The sequence below is a fragment of the Oreochromis niloticus genome, linkage group LG20, assembly GCF_001858045.2.
Source record: "Oreochromis niloticus isolate F11D_XX linkage group LG20, O_niloticus_UMD_NMBU, whole genome shotgun sequence".
Taxonomy (NCBI): domain Eukaryota; kingdom Metazoa; phylum Chordata; class Actinopteri; order Cichliformes; family Cichlidae; genus Oreochromis; species Oreochromis niloticus.
In genome coordinates, this window is record NC_031984.2 from 9,676,677 (window position 1) to 9,685,211 (window position 8,535).

Below are 8,535 nucleotides of genomic sequence, written 5' to 3' on the forward strand. Positions count from 1 at the left end.
AGCCAAACACTAAAAGGAATCTTGTACTTTTGTAAGTCTATGGTGATGTTTAGCTTGCTTTTTTGTGTGCTTGTGTGGGATACGAACACATACATATAACTGTTATTTATTGAAGTGTGGGCCCACCTGCTGTTTGCTACTTTCACCATCAAGTCGGAATTAGTCATTTTTATGGACTTACAGAGAAACCATGAAATGGCAGTAGAAGGCAGAAGTTTGACTTGACAAGAGGATTTTAGTGTAGTATTATTACAATTCATATTCCTTTGTCAGTAAAGGTTTGTAGACATTAAGCACTTTGTTGGTTAAACCAAATTATATCATTTAACATTAATTTAAAGTAATTCAACAATAAGCACTTATTCATTAACCTGAATTAAAATTGAGCTGTACATACCTTACCATCCAGCAGTGTTCCAAACACCAAAATAAAGAAGCCCTTTTTTAAAAGACAGAGTAATGTCCGTTATCAAGGATTCAGTGATTAAAGATTCTGCTATTATGGTATAAAAAGGTAAAAAGTTTATTTGTACCTGTAGCGAATTGAAGAATGCGAATGCAATATTGATTCCCATGTCTCTTGGATCCACCAGAAGTCCAGTTCCCAAACCCCAAGTTATTCCAAAAAATGGTGTAAGCACAGCCAAACTCTTGACAATAACCAGTAAAACGCTCCTTTCACCTGCTTGTGCAGCAGTTGTTCCAACCCTTCTCCTTATAATTTTGTACAAAACCACAACCAGGATAATGAGATTTATCAGCACTATTGAAAGTGCAGGAATCACAAACGCCAGTAGAGCTTTGGACTCATCCCACTTGAGCCAGCAGATTCCATTTTCTCTGATATATTTGTTGTCAGGTACAGTTGCAGCTATAGTTACTGTTGCTATGATTAGAGGAGCTCCGTAGCCTAGAGAAAATCCAATGGCCAGCATAGATGCTTTAGACAAACCCCCACCAAAGACATTAGTTGTACGGTAGAGGAGCAACAGAGCTGAGGCAAACATCCAGAAGAACAGAGCTAGGTAGAAAAAATGGATAAAAAAGGTAGCTGCAGTGCATGCTGAGTGGTTTTTTGTATCTGAAATGGCTGCTCCAATTATAAACCAAATATCTGCAATCAGGAGGGACACAGCAATGTTAACTATGGAAACATGACGCAGGTAAGAGGTTTCATTCGTTCTTATTTTTCTCCATATGAGGCCTTCAATGATGAGACATATGACCAAGGAACCCATGGAAATGCCAACTCCGATGTAGGTTATATAGTCCAAAATTAGGCTAATTGGACTGTTTGGTGACATCAGGATAGAGAATGAGGTCAGGTGGTTGCAGTTGCAGGTGACAGTTCCAGTTTCATTTGAATTTACCACTTCACAGCCCTCATCGTCCCATCCTCCGAGATCATTAAGGAGACTGAAGTTCCAGAAGACACATTTTGGATTTCTCAGTGTATCATTTAAAATATCAAATTTCAAAGAGATATTATTGATTTGGCCACTGGACTGAACAAGTACAACCCTGCCACCGATGACCTTAATTGATGAATTGTCTATTTCTCTTGCAGGGAGTACATTATTCAGAGAGGCAAATGTTATCACTGTGATTGACTTATTTTCACCCTCATTCTCTGGTATTTCTATCTCCACCGAAGAATTAAAACCACCAGTGATAGGGTTTGTGTATATAGTTCTGTTCAAGATGATAAAAGGCGTGTCAATACCAGAATTATTGAAACTGGCAAGGTGTTTTGTTATATTTTCAAGAGACTGCAATAATGATGAACTAACACTGTCAGGTTTAGAGATGTCATACGAGATACTTTCATTTTTTTTGTTCAGAAAGTTCCACGAGTCCCTTGCCTGATCTGTGGTGAGAACACCTGCAGTTATCAAGATATCCTATAGTAAAAAAAAACTGTATTAGATTAAATAAACAAATACAAAATTTAAAAAAGCATGTATTATTTAGAATACTCAAACTTCAGTAAACTAGCATGTACCTTCATCGAGTTTTCATTGATTGAGATGTTTAATAATTCTGTTCTGTCTGCTACATTTCCGAGGATTTGAACAACAGCATCAATATTTTTAGGTGAGTTAACCACTTGCTTAGAATTCCCATTTGTAACATTACTAAGCTGTTGCAAAAATGCTGGCAGTGTAGTGGCAGTCAAGACCTGCAAGAGTTGAAGAGAAAAAGTATTTAGTTTCACAATTTAACTCAATGTTGAAGTTAGAATGACAAACTTGGGCTTCCCATTTACTAATTCCTATCTCAAAGGTTTTTGTTTGTAGAAATCCTCACAGAATTCGGCTTACGTTTACTATAGTCCATGATCGACCATGATTGTTTTGCTGTCTAACAGGATACCATCCATTTGAAAACTGGTTGAAGCAGCTGTAATAATTTGAGAGGTGGATTCATCTTCCATTTTAGCCCAGAATAGAATCAACAGGATTGTGTTGAGAACCATTTATATTTTACATTACATTACATGGTCATTTCCATCATCAGCAAAATTGAAATGTATAGGAGTAGAAAAAACTAGTCATTTAAGAGCCTTAATCTTACCATTTGATATAATCTAGTTTTGAAATTTATAGTCACAGTTGTCAAGTAAAACACATAGCAAATTAACTTTAATTAAAAGAGTAACTTAAAGAGAGGTTTGTGTAATATTTTTGTGGCTTCACTTAGGTGAACCTTCTAAAGTGTCCAATTACAGAAACTCTTTAAAATATGTAATATTGTGATTTATCTCTAAGGTACATTTTCCACAATACAAAGAACAAAAAAGAACATGGCAGTTTATACAAGTCACCTTAGACTGGTCAAGCAGCTGCTTAATGGGTTGCAGTATGCAGGTGTCTCGTCTTTCAGTATATGTTGTGTTGTTGCACAATGCACTCTTTTCTCCTTCCTCATTGTTTGCACAGGGTATTATGGCTTTGAAACCACTAACTGCCTTTCCAAATGGTACCTCATCACATATTTGAGGATCTAATAAAACAAAAACAAAAAAAAGACCTTATTAAATGTAGATAATTTTTAACCTGAATTTAATAAATTGCTTTGTAATGTGTTAATACTCACTGCCTTTGTAAAATCTGAGTGTTATTGTCTTTTTGAATTCAGGATAGGTATTTGATTGACAGGTAATTGTATCCTGCTCTTTGCCTGCACAGCTATCAGTTTTATATTGATAGGAAATGCTTTTTTTACCTTTGGATAAACCACAGAAACAACAAAGTCAATATGAATAGCAATACAACCTAAACATTCAGATCTGATGTAATATTAATCAGACTAGTTTTGTCTCATATTAGTAAATAACGTAAGTATTGCAAGATGAGCAGAGAAACTATTTCCCAATAGCTGATTTGCATTTTGTTGATTCTTTGTTTCAGATTTACCGCTAATATCCGTGTTTATGAAACTAATATTATAGTCATTGTTGACAAAGCAATTTAGTGGCACATTTTCACCACTACACTGCAAAAATTTTTCAATTGGGTCCACTCTGATCAAGGGTTTCTCTTTGAGTGTGAAGGTTCCATTGGATCGTTGTCGATAAAATGAATCATCCTTTTTCCGTATGAGCCTGCATTCATAATTTCCTGGAATGAAAGTAAATTATTATATACATAAATGAAATAGTGTTGCCAAACAAAAATAAGAATATATGGGATGACAGTGTCATTTGTTTCTGTATTATACAGTTGTAATATGGCTGGTTCTCCTATGCAGATTCAGTGTTTCATTTTACATACTACAAAAAAAAGCAGTAATGTAGCTGATAACGCGATTTTGCGCCATTTTGTTTCAAGAATACCATTCTCTGTCTAGCAACATTTTATTTTACTGTTACATTATTAAGAGCTCAGCAACCACTTATTTCCAAATTTAAATAGGATTTCTAATACGAATTAGTTGACATCTGTGTTCACACAAGTACACATTTACACTGGCACTTGTAATTTGGTATTGCTTTCTCTTGAGAAAGGCTTGTGCAACAGCAATGGTTTAACTATTTAAATCAAATGATTTCAGTCCTTCTACACTAATATTGATTGCTCCATTGCAGTAATAACGTTTCCCTTAACCCTCTGGGGTTGCAGTGACCCAGCGACTCCATTTCAACTTGGGTCAGAAGTGCGGACTTCAAACTATATACCAGTTTTTAAACTGTGTCAATAGGCCACGTAAAAGAGTTATGATAAAAGATACATGTGATGTTTTTTTCTGAACCAAACAAGTTTTACCCTTAAGCCAATCAGAATGTTGTAATTGCACTTGCTGAATCACTAAAAAATGCTGAGACTGCACTCGCATTTTAAATGTATATGATTTGTGAATTTCCTCATGGAATGCAGTTGTGTGCTTCTTACCACTGTCGGCACGAATGAACTGCGACACAGATAAGACTGAGTAACTTTCGTTATTTGAAATGCTGTGTACTTCATCTTGAGCTATGACATTGCCATCACGTCTCCACTCTGCTCTCCAGTCAGTACCAAAGAGATCCAATGGTGGAGGGCCACATGTTACAATGACTTTATCCTCCCAAAATCCAGTACCTTCAATTTTAAAATCCAGAAACCCTGGGTCTTTAAAATGAACATAAATATAAAAAAATTATCAAACAATCATATGATCTCATGTGTTTTTTGATATGACATTAAACAAATATGTAAAATTGAATAAAATCACAAATGTAGACAAATGCTTACCATCTGATATCATAGAGTAGATTTTTGCTAGCTGGTCAAAAATTCCATTGTTTAGTGTTTGGATGACAGGTAAAGTAGCAGCAGTGACACTGTATTCAGCGATGGTGCTTCCACTTCTATAATACAGAAAAGGATTGGAAACGCTAACATTTCTGGCATGTAGTGTACATTTTAACTCTCACACCTACAGATAAGTCAATGATAGTTGAGTCACATTTTTATATTTTCAGTCTACTAGCACTAACTCCCCTAAATAGCTTTGCACTATACCTAACTTAAAAAAGAATTCGCGAAAAACCTCACATTTTTCTTCAATTTACAAGTTAGTAGTTTACCATTTGGTAAAATCAAGTTATTATTATTATTATTATTATTATTGTTAATAACAATAATAATAATAATAATGGTACATTTTATTTATAGGTGCCTTTAAGACTCCCAAGGTCACCTTACAATAGTACAACAATACAATATAATAAAATATAGCAAAACAAAATTTAAACATAAGGTAAAAAAAAAACAAGCATGAAAGTATATAAACAAGTATAAAAGGGTATGGAGTTCTGAATAGATGGGTTTTGAGATGTGTTTTAAAAGTACAGAGAGAGTTTGTAGTTCGAAGGGCTGGTGGAAGTGCATCTAAAGTCTAGGGGCAGAACAACTAAAAGTCCTGTTAGAGAATTGTGCATCAATATGGTTGTCATTGTGCAAGATGATTAGATCTTTAGCAAGGTGATTAGATCTTTAGCAAGAATGCTCAGCTCTGTTTTCTAGACACTGGTTCGTTAAAATGTTAAGCCATATATGGGGTGACTGAGGATATTGGTGACATCACATGCTCACACATCGCAGACACACACGTCACATGTTCACAGGTGGGTGTCTTATCTGTCGCATGATTAATGAGATGTTTGTGTAAATACAGATGTTAATAAAAGGACTGTGAGATGGTCCCAGAGGTTGGAGTTGGCTGAGATCAGATGAAGAGCTCAGGCTCCCCTTGCAGCAAGTAAAAGACAAAAAGCACTGTGGTCGTACACAAATGATTGGTCTCTGAGCCAGTGGCGTTTAAGTGTTAGACCTAACAGGTCCCATTGTAGTCAGGCATACATATGGAGGAGATCAGATAAATATGGAGGAGCGAGGTTATGAAGCTCTTTGAAAGTAAGAAGCAGGATCTTGATATTGACACAGGTGAATTGGAAGGAAATGGAGCTGTTCAAGAACAGGCGTTATAGGTTCAGTGGATCTAATTCTGGAAAAAATTCGAGCAGCTGTATTTTGAACCAACTGCAATTTATGGAGAGATTTATGAGGTAGACCATAGAGAAGAGAATTTCAGTAATTTGAATGAGATATGACAAGAGCATTGACAAGTATGGAGGTACTGTTTGGAGTGAGTGAAGGATTGGTCAAAATGATTAGATCCCTATCCTTTTTACTGAAGTGTAGATGGTTCATATCCCACAACATCCCAAAGATGCTCTATTGGATTGACATCACGTGATTATGGAGCCCATTTGAGTACGGTGAACTCAATGTCATTTTCTAGTAAGTGTAGAAATGTTTAGCTTATTTTAGAGTTTAGACATGTAGGAATGTTTAGTTTGTTTTAGAGTTTAGAAATGTGTTAAGATAGAATGTAGAATTATGGTAGAGACACTGACACTGCCCTGGATATAAATAAAGGCCTGACTGTGTCATGAACTTAGGAGTAGATCTTAGGAGACCCTCCCCAGTTGAACTGTGAAAGTAAGACAAAGAGGAGTTAATGCTGAGTGGAAATTCCCCAGAGGATACCTGTGTGGGGGTCTCAACATTGTAACTTGATAACTGTGGTCTGGAAGAGAGAGGGGCTTTTTATGACCCCTAGGGAGTAACGTACGCAGAGACGCACACACACACACAGTGCTTAAACTGTTACACTCACACATCCACATGCACACTCACTCACGTGCACTCACCTAGACACGCGGGTACGCGCACACACAGGCACTCATGTGCTCGTGCATACACACAGAGACAGAGTTTGGAGCACACTATGGGGGTTTTATGATGCGGCCGCCTCTATAAAGCTGGCTGTGACTAACAAAGGGGTGAAGATTGTTTCAGAGGGACACCGGCCTCGTCTTCCCTTCTAGAAGTGCATGCTTAAATGAAGATGAATAAAGTTTTTGTAAAAATGACTACTGGGTCCGGTGCCATCTCTGGAGGCCCGAGGAATAAAAAAGAACCGGGGTAAAACTGATTTCCCAACATAAGCAATTTGAAATTATTTGAGCTTTGTGATGTGGTATAAAATCCAGATCAGGCAACATTTTTTCCAGTCTTCTGTTGTCAGATTTAGAATATGTACAAACTATTGTCAGTGTTAGTTGACAGAAGTATCAACCTACATGGCTTCTGTTGCTGTAGTGCATTTGCTTCAAAGTTTGATGTGTTGTGCATTCACCAATGTCTTTACTAACTAATGTATACCATAGTTGCAGTGTTGGGAAGGTTACTTTTAAATGTATTCCACTACAGATTACAGAATGCATGCCCCAAAATGTATTTTGTAACATATACTGTTACGTTACTCAATGAGAGTACATTGAGAGTACATTTGAATTACATATTATAGAGGAGAATACCACAGGCCTAAACCCTGCAGGTCTGACAACAGGAGGTGTATCAGTCCTGTTTTCCATGTTAAGACAGCGTTTGGACTGCAATATGCTTTTGGTGGCTTTTTTGGAGCAACTGTGACATTCAGCAGTATAAATTAGAGATGGACCGATCCGATATTACGTATCGGTATCGGTCCGATACTGACGTAAATTACTGGATCGGATATCGGCGAGAAATTAAAAAATGTAATCCGATCCATTAAATATAAAAAAAAAAACACCTCACAAAACTTGCGACACGGCGTAACTCGGCTCATAACCGTAGCACGTCGGAGCAGTGTGGTCACATGATTGAGTGGCTCTGTGTATTTGTAGCCTTGCTAGCAAACCAGCATTTCATCTCCGAGGAAGTTATCCCAGAGAGAAGTAAAGCAAATGTGTAAGTTCATCTCTGAATGTTTGTAAAGCATTCCCACGTTAAGCTTAACAACTGATATATGGAGCGAGTGCCTCTTCTCTCTCCCTCCCTCTCCTGCTGCTACTTTAGTCATGAAACTGCTTAATGATCAGCTGATCGGCTTTTCTGTTGCAAGTCCGTCTCTCTTCTTTGTTTTTGGCCCACTTTGCACCACAAGGAGGAAAACAGCAGCTGAACAACAGCAGCGCGTTTAAGCTTGATAAGCTGTTGTTAGAATTTATTTAATATTACTTTCTACACCAGGATCCTTTTCTACGTAGCTGACGGCTGGTAACTGTGCAGGGGCGGGTCTAGCAAAGTGTAGCCAGGGGGGCCGATAGGGCATGAACAGGGAAAAGGGGGCACAAAGACTTTTCTTTCTTATTCTCATTTAAAATGTCTAGCTTTTAATAAATAAATAAATATCTGAATCTTACACCCAAAGTTTTAATCTTGTGTAAAATATATAGAAGCACATTACTGTATATAGTAACTGTTAAGTCTAATTTACCCTAGTAAGCTATACTACTTTTTCCTTTGGGAAGGTACGATCTGTGCATTCTGCAATTCTGTAGAAGAAAGATGTTGAATCTATTTATTTTTTCTTGAAAAATAATTTATTTATGTGCATTTTTTTCACCCTGCATCAAATTAAAGTACTAAAGTGCTAAGTACTCTTTAAAATACCAGAATAGGGAGGATGGAGTAGGTAGGTTTAAGTTTATTAGATTGATCA